The sequence below is a fragment of the Nyctereutes procyonoides genome, unplaced genomic scaffold, assembly GCF_905146905.1.
Source record: "Nyctereutes procyonoides isolate TBG_1078 unplaced genomic scaffold, NYPRO_anot_genome, whole genome shotgun sequence".
Lineage (NCBI taxonomy): Eukaryota > Metazoa > Chordata > Mammalia > Carnivora > Canidae > Nyctereutes > Nyctereutes procyonoides.
Genome location: NW_026575144.1, coordinates 11,497,346 through 11,504,873, shown reverse-complemented (window position 1 = coordinate 11,504,873; position 7,528 = coordinate 11,497,346).

Sequence of the window (7,528 nt, the reverse complement as noted above, 5' to 3'; positions counted from 1 at the left end):
AGATTTCCTTTATGTGATAGAGGAAAGACTGTTATGTTGTTTGTGCTACTAACAACATGTTTGATTTTTTTTCTCATATGTACCATAACTTTTTTGATTATATGAAATTTACTTTATTTGAAGGTATTTGAAAAATACTATATATTTCATTCTTAAAATTTCTGTTTATAGGATTTTTATTATTTAAAAAATGTATATAATTTATTTTTTAAAGAAATATGAATTTATTAAGGAGATGTATTTTTCTCATTAATGGATAAAAGGCCAGAGCTTGGAGACTGTGATGTAGGAAATGAAGCATGAGGAGCCACTGGGTTCCAGACTGTTCTTCAGGTGTGTGAGGCTAAGCTCTCTCATGAATGGTGTTGGGTGAGGGTGGCTACAGAACTTGAGCTTTGATTGTCCTGGTTGTTACCTGACCCTCTTTTCTCAGTGGGTTGGCATTGCCAAGTTTCTGGCCTGAAACCTCTGAAGAAATGAACCTCATTTCCCTTCCCCCCAGTGAAAGAGAAAAGGCAACTTCTGCTTCTCTCACTCTGACTCCAGTTCTCCTTTTGGGCTTTCTCAAAGAAAGTCATTAAAGTCATTAAAGTTCAACTGAGCTTTTTAGACATCCAGAGTTTAAACTGAAGTGTGGGGGTGCCTGGGTATCTCAGTGGGTTAAGCATCTACCTTCAGCTCAGGTCATGATCGCAGGGTCCTGGGATAGAGCCCCAAGTCAGGCTCCCTGCTCAGCGGGGAGCCTGCTTCCTCCTTCTCTGCCCCTCCCCTTGCTTGTGCTCTTTCTCTCTTTCAAATAAATAAAGAAAATCTTTTAAAAAAATAAACTGAAGTGTGTACAGTATATGTATGTAGCACATAAGAACACTTAAAGGTCTGAAAGGATCTTATATTAAATTAATAAAACCTTGAGGCAATATTAAGCAACTTTCTGTTTTAATATTTTAGGATCTATTTCACCTCTAGACTCTAAAGCCTTCAAGATATAATTTAATTTGCAATCACACCTTCCCAAACACCGCAGGTGAGGAGCCTCCAGCAGGGATTATCCTGGTGGAAAGGCTGAGAAGAAGGTGCTCTGAGGCCATGTTACAGAGTGATAGTCCTGAAAATCTGCAGTGTAGACAAGGCCCTAGGGAAGATGGGGAAGACTAGAGACCCAGGGATGATCAATTAGGAAGAGCTTCCAATTCATAAAACATTTTCCATGTTCCTAAGTCACCTTCCACCAGCCACCTGCTGGGATATGCTTAGAGATTGACAATTGCCTTTATTACCAGCCTTGTTCACATGGAATTGGTAAACCTACAGCTGCCCACCCTCTATGCAAACAACTAAATGTGAATTCTACAGCCAAGTAGACATTTTTAAAAATTATCTGTATGAAAGATTCCTTCCATTCATGCTTATGTGCAAGAACGAACTCTAATGATATTTGAGGGTTTGGCATATATAGTAGCCATCAATCATTGCTAGTTTCTACCTTGCCATTGCCTAGCTGGCTGTTATACATTTACCTAACCTAATTAGAAATAAGATAGTCCAATAGAATTTCACATGAAGTATTATAAAGCAACTATTGTTTTATAACCAATGCATTTCAATCCATTTATTCTTCAATGCATTTTAATCCATTTATTCCCAAAGGCAGTCATCCTTAAAAAATCAGAATTATCCGTTTTCTCTAACCGACTTACCAAGAAATGACACTGAATGAGCTAGTGCTACTGGAGGACTGTTGCTAGATTTCATTGCTGTTTTATTTTATTCTATTTTATTTTAGGATTTCTTTATTCATGAGAGATATATAGAGAGAGGCAAAGACATAGGCAGAGGGAGAAGCAGGCTCCCTGCAGGGAGCCCAATGTGGGACTCCATCCCAGGACTCCAGAATCATGACCTGAGCCAAAGGCAGATGCTCAACCACTGAGCCACCCAGGCGTCCCTCACTGCTATTTTAGAAAGAGGCTTTGCTTTACACCTATAGCACCTGCCAGGAGCCACTCAAGGGCCCTTGCACCTACTAAAGCCCTTGCTGAATAAAGTACATGCTCACTGACACTTCCAGTGCCTCCTCTGGCCCATGGCCAATGCCAGGAGCTCAACTGACTGGTTTCCTCACCGGGCCCTTGATATAACAAAGCAGCAGACCACAATCAAACCACAGACCTTCCCAGGAGATGCTGACTACAGCACTCTACCGGTCAAGAGGATTTTTGTCCTAATCCAGAGGCTTCCCACCTTCCTCATAAAAAACTGCCTGAAAATATCATATGATTTGCTAGAGACTGTGGTTCCTGAAGCAATGCCCAAGCACACCAGGAGTGTGTACTGACATCCACATAGACATTAAATCCACAGAATCATCTCTTTGGTTACTGTTACTATCAAACAGCCCACAGGTATATAATTAGCACCTTCCAGATACAGCACTGTTCTAGGCCCTATTAAAATTAATAGCCTGCCAAGAAGCAGGAGAGGGGAAAAGGGGACAAATAGGTGGAACTCTGGGAAATTTTAGGACAGTGAAAGTACTCTGTGTGGCACATTAATGATGGATACATGTCATTATGCATTTGGCAAACCCCACAGAATATACAGCACAAAGAGTGAACCCCTAATGGGACTCTGAAGTCTATGGACTTCAATTAATAATAGTGTATCAATACTGGCTCACCAATTCTCAACAAATGTACCACAGTAACACAAGATAGTAATAACAGGGAGCCCGTTCAGAGAGGGGGAAGGAAAAGTATATGGAAACTCTGTATTTTCTTTTTTTTTAATATTTTATTTATTTATTTATTTATTTATTTATTTATTTATTTATTTAAAGACATAGGGAGAGAGGCAGAGACACAGGCAGAGGGAGAAGCAGGTTCCCCGCGCGGGGAACCCAATGGGGACTTGGTGCCAGGACCCGGGGATCACGTCCTGAGCCGAAGGCAGACGCCCACGGGCCTGGTGGGACCAGCCACCCAGGTGCCCCAAACTCTATCCAATTTTTCTGCAAACCTAAAACTCGAAAAAACGAAGTCCATTAATTTAAAAAATATTAACAGAACGGACAAGCAAAACAGGACAGGCACTAAGGCGGTAAGGAAGCCGGTATGCAGAGACAAGATTCAGTCACCAGGTGTAACATTGTTTCCACTTCTTGTGATTCTTTGTAATTCTCTGCATTTTAAATTCTTTTTTTATTTATTTATTTATTTTATTATTTATTTATTTATTCATAAGAGAGAGAGAGAGAGAGAGAGAGAGGCAGAGAGAGACACAGGCAGAGGGAGAAGCAGGCCTCCTGCAAGGAGCCGGATGCGGGACTCGATCCCTGATCCCGCGATCACGCCCTGAGCCGAAGGCAGCCGCTCACGGGCTGGGCCACCCAGGCGCCCCTGCATTTTAAATTCTAAGGCTACGAGCTTCGCGGCAGGGAGGACCAGCTAAGAATAAGCCTACAAAATTGGCCCGAGAGCTGTCAAACCCGGCACATGTGTAAATGAAGTTGACTCGATGTACCATTTTTGATCCGAACTTGGGGGAAGTGGAGAAGAGAAGCGAGAGCCATAAGAGAGAGAGGCAAGAAGGCAAACACATCCGCCGCTTTGAGAAAAGCCCTCAACAGTAGTGACCGCGTAGCGGTGGTGGCACGGGAAGGGAGAGGAGACCGTCTGCACCCCCGGGGGCCTCCGAGGGTGTAGACTGCCTGGCTTGGCCCCACAGCGGAGAGAACCACCCTGTGGGACGGTGCCCACGCTCCTCGGGTTCACGCCCTGGGCCTGCTGTGTGTTGTCCCCTAAGGAACCGAGCTGTGTCCTTGAGCGTGAGCCCGACGCCGTGACAGATGGCAAGAACCTGCTCCTCCCGGGCACCGCGTCCGTCATCTGAGCAGCGCGGCGGAAGGAGCCGGGCTCCCGGTGCCCAGCTGGTAATCTTCTTATGTCCTGGGGCTTAAGGAGTGGTAGCTGTTTGCAACTGCTCTTTCCAAGCAAGGCTTAAAGCCGGGCGGTCTGGTTTAGATCTGTTTATAGCACGAAAGAGACAAGGATCAACCAACAAGTAAGGGACTAAGGTGTAATCTGAAATGATAATAACAGTGGACGTGCGTATCCCAGGGTTTCAAAGCATTTTCTCATACTTTAGCTCTTTCAATTATTACAACAACCATATGAGGAAACAAGGAGGAATCATTCCAATTATATTTTTAAAAAGAGAGAGAGGGATCCCTGGGTGGCGCAGCGGTTTGGCGCCTGCCTTTGGCCCAGGGCGCGATCCTGGAGACCCCAGATCGAATCCCACGTCAGGCTCCCGGTGCATGGAGCCTGCTTCTCCCTCTGCCTGTGTCTCTGCCCCTCTCTCTCTCTGTGACTATCATAAATAAAAGATTTAAAAAAAATAATAAATAAAAAAATAAAAAGAGAGAGAAAGAAAAGAGAAGCTGCCAAGCAGAGAGCTGTCACCACTGTGGTTAGTAAATGGTGGTATATCCGTGAGTCCTAGATTTGCAAAACAAAACAAAACAAAAAAACCACTTCTGCAGCCAAGTGAGATCCAGGTTCTGCCTGCAGGGATCTTAGCTCCTTGGGGGATAGCCAGGGATTTAAAAAAAAAAAAAAATGGTGAGTTCGAAGTTCAGGAAGGCAGAAAAAGCACTGTGGGCTCAGATGGCTGGAAAGTCTTCCTAAAAGAGGAGACTGTTTCAGTTCCCTAAAAGAGAAGGGGAGGGGTGGGAAGGGAAGGCTTCCCAGGCACAGGGAAGAGTGAGAGCAAAGATGGGCAGCTTGCTTGCCAAAGAGAACCACTCACCCAGAGCTGAGAACTCATGTGGCTGAGGTTTTGGAGTAAGTAACTTTAGAAACAGAGGTTAAGGCCACATGATGAAGAGCTTTGAATGCCAAGCCACAGACTTTTTTTTTTTCTTTTCCTGTCAGCAAGGAGGCACCATTAAAGATTTTCAAGCAGAGTGATCTGCACAAAGCAGATTGGGGGGTGGGGGTATGGACCTCTGGTTCAAGAGAAGCTGCAGAGAGAGGAGCCTGGGTAAGAGGTGGGAGGGCCAAAGTCACAGAGATGGTGGGGATGAAAGACATTGAAAGGAAAGGACCAAGTGCTCAGACAAATGAAGAAATAATGACACCATGACATTAAGTTGCAGACGGATGGTGGGGACATGGCTGGAAACCCCTAGCAAAGGACAAGAGATAAAGGAGATAGGTTAAGGGAGAGTTATTTGCATAGATATGCTAATTGAGCATTAGGGGTAGAATGAGAACAGAACACTGAAATGAGAACTCCTCTTTTAAGGAGTGGGATCAAGAAGCAGAGTGAGAAAAAAGGTGTAAGATGAGGGTGCCTGGGTGGCACAGTCGGTTAAGCAAGCGTCTGACTTTTGGCTTTGGCTCAGGTCGTGATCTCAGGGTCATGAGATCAAGCTGTGTATCAGGCTCCATGCTCAGCAGGGGCACCTGCTTGAGATTCTCTCTCTCCCTCTGCCCCTCCCCTCACTCTCTCTCACGTGCACAGTCTCTCTCTGTCAAATGAAATAAATAAATAAAATATTTTTTAAAAAAAAAGGTGTACGACAGGAAGAGAGGCAGAATGGAGTATAGGTGTCACTTCCAGAAAGCCTTCCCAGTCAGGGCCCTGGCAGTTCCTCTCCTCACATGGACTTGCCCACACACACCCCTAAGCTGGGCACATAGTCAGAACTGGGAGATCCTCTGAGCCAACTAGGAACGCTGACTAGACCTGGGACAATCCACAGCAAGGTCATGAAAATCAGAAGAAGAGAGCTTTGGAAAGCAGGATACGCGCAATGAGGAAAAACACAGAGACGTTGATGAGCGTGAAGATGGAAAAGAAGAATGGCTTGAGGGAACTATTTCACAGGGAGCTTCAGGAGCAGGACCAAAATGTGAAGGAACTCAGGAAGGTGTGGATGGCACAGAAATTAAAGCTCAGTACACAGCCTCCTCTTTCAAGACGTTCGCAGAGAAGGAAAGGAAAATTTAGGAGGAAAATCTGTGTGTGATGTGGGGAAGAGAAGGTCCTAACCAACCAGAGAGGAAGGAGAGGAAAAAGAGTGATTGAGGAGAGGAAGAGGGAAGATGCTGGGAAAAACTGCGGGGAGGCCCAGGGTGGGGAAGACCAGCAGGCCTTGGAGCCCAGCAACACTGTGCAGGCTGGGAGCTGTGCTGCCCACTGCTGGGCTCCTCCCTCACATTAGTCACCTGCCCACCCTTTCTCAGGAATACCACAGGAGTCGCTCAGTCAATTGCAATAGTCTGGATGGGCACACTGACAGGATATCCCTCCCATAATTAGATATCTGGAGAGAAACAGGTATGAGGAGCACACAAGAAAAGTAAGAAAAGCTGACAGAACTGAAGAACTTAGCTAGGGTTTATTGCCATTTTGCTAAGGGCTTTCCTCTGACCATTTTATTCAGTCCTTACACTGCTGTATGTTTTACAAATGGGGAAACTGAGGGTATAAATGAATACCATGCCCATGCACAGGATGTGGGCAATGGAGCTGGACACCGAGGGACTCCAGACCCATGAGCCCATCTGCAATGTGGGGGATGGTTTACTGCCTCACGGGTGAACCAGAGTGACCTAAGAGATTGGAACCAGAAAGGTCCAGTACGGAAGGATTCCTTGAAAGTGATGAGTTTAGCACATGCAGTGTTTTGGTTCAAAAGGAGCAGAACAGATTTCAGGGAAGAGGCTATGGGAGGGTATCTCATTAAAGGGGGGTTACATGTGCAATGGTGTTGAGGCTGGAGATGCAATATGAACATGCAAGCTCCTAACTGGCTGAATGGCACTTTGATCCAATATAGAAAACCCCTGGGTTCTGTTATGGGTGCCTCCCAGTTTAAGAAAATCTGACATTCAAAATTCAAACTTAACAAGTAGAGATAATAATTTGCTCAGTGAGCATCTACTGGGTGCTAGGCATTGCACCAGGAGCTTTCTAAACATGACCTCAAAACCACACAATTTTGCAGAGCAGAGATTGTCAGCCATGCTCCCAAACCAGGTGTCGTAGGTGAAATGTATCCCCCCAAAATTTATATGTTGGAAGTCCTCAGAATGTGACTGTAATTGGAGACAACGACCTTTAAGGAGAAAATTAAGGTAAAATGAGCTCATTAGGGTGGGCCCTAACCCAATCTCACTGGTGTCCCTGTGAGAGGAGGAGATCAGGACATGGACGCACACTGAGGGAAAATGACACAAACAGAGAAGACGGCCATCTACAAGACAAGGGAGATGCCCTTAGGAGAAACCAAATCTGCCAATACCCGGATCCTGGGCTTCCAGCCTCCACAACCATGAGGACATAAACTTCTGGATTTACTTCTGGGTGGAAATACACCAGTCTGTGGTACTTGTTATGGCAGCCCTGGCAGGCATCCACCAGACAATCAGGGCTGGAGAGCCTAGTTCTTGCCCATTGTCACAAAAACAAGAGCTCGGCCAATGAGACACCAGAACCTATGCAACAGACAGACCCATTGCTG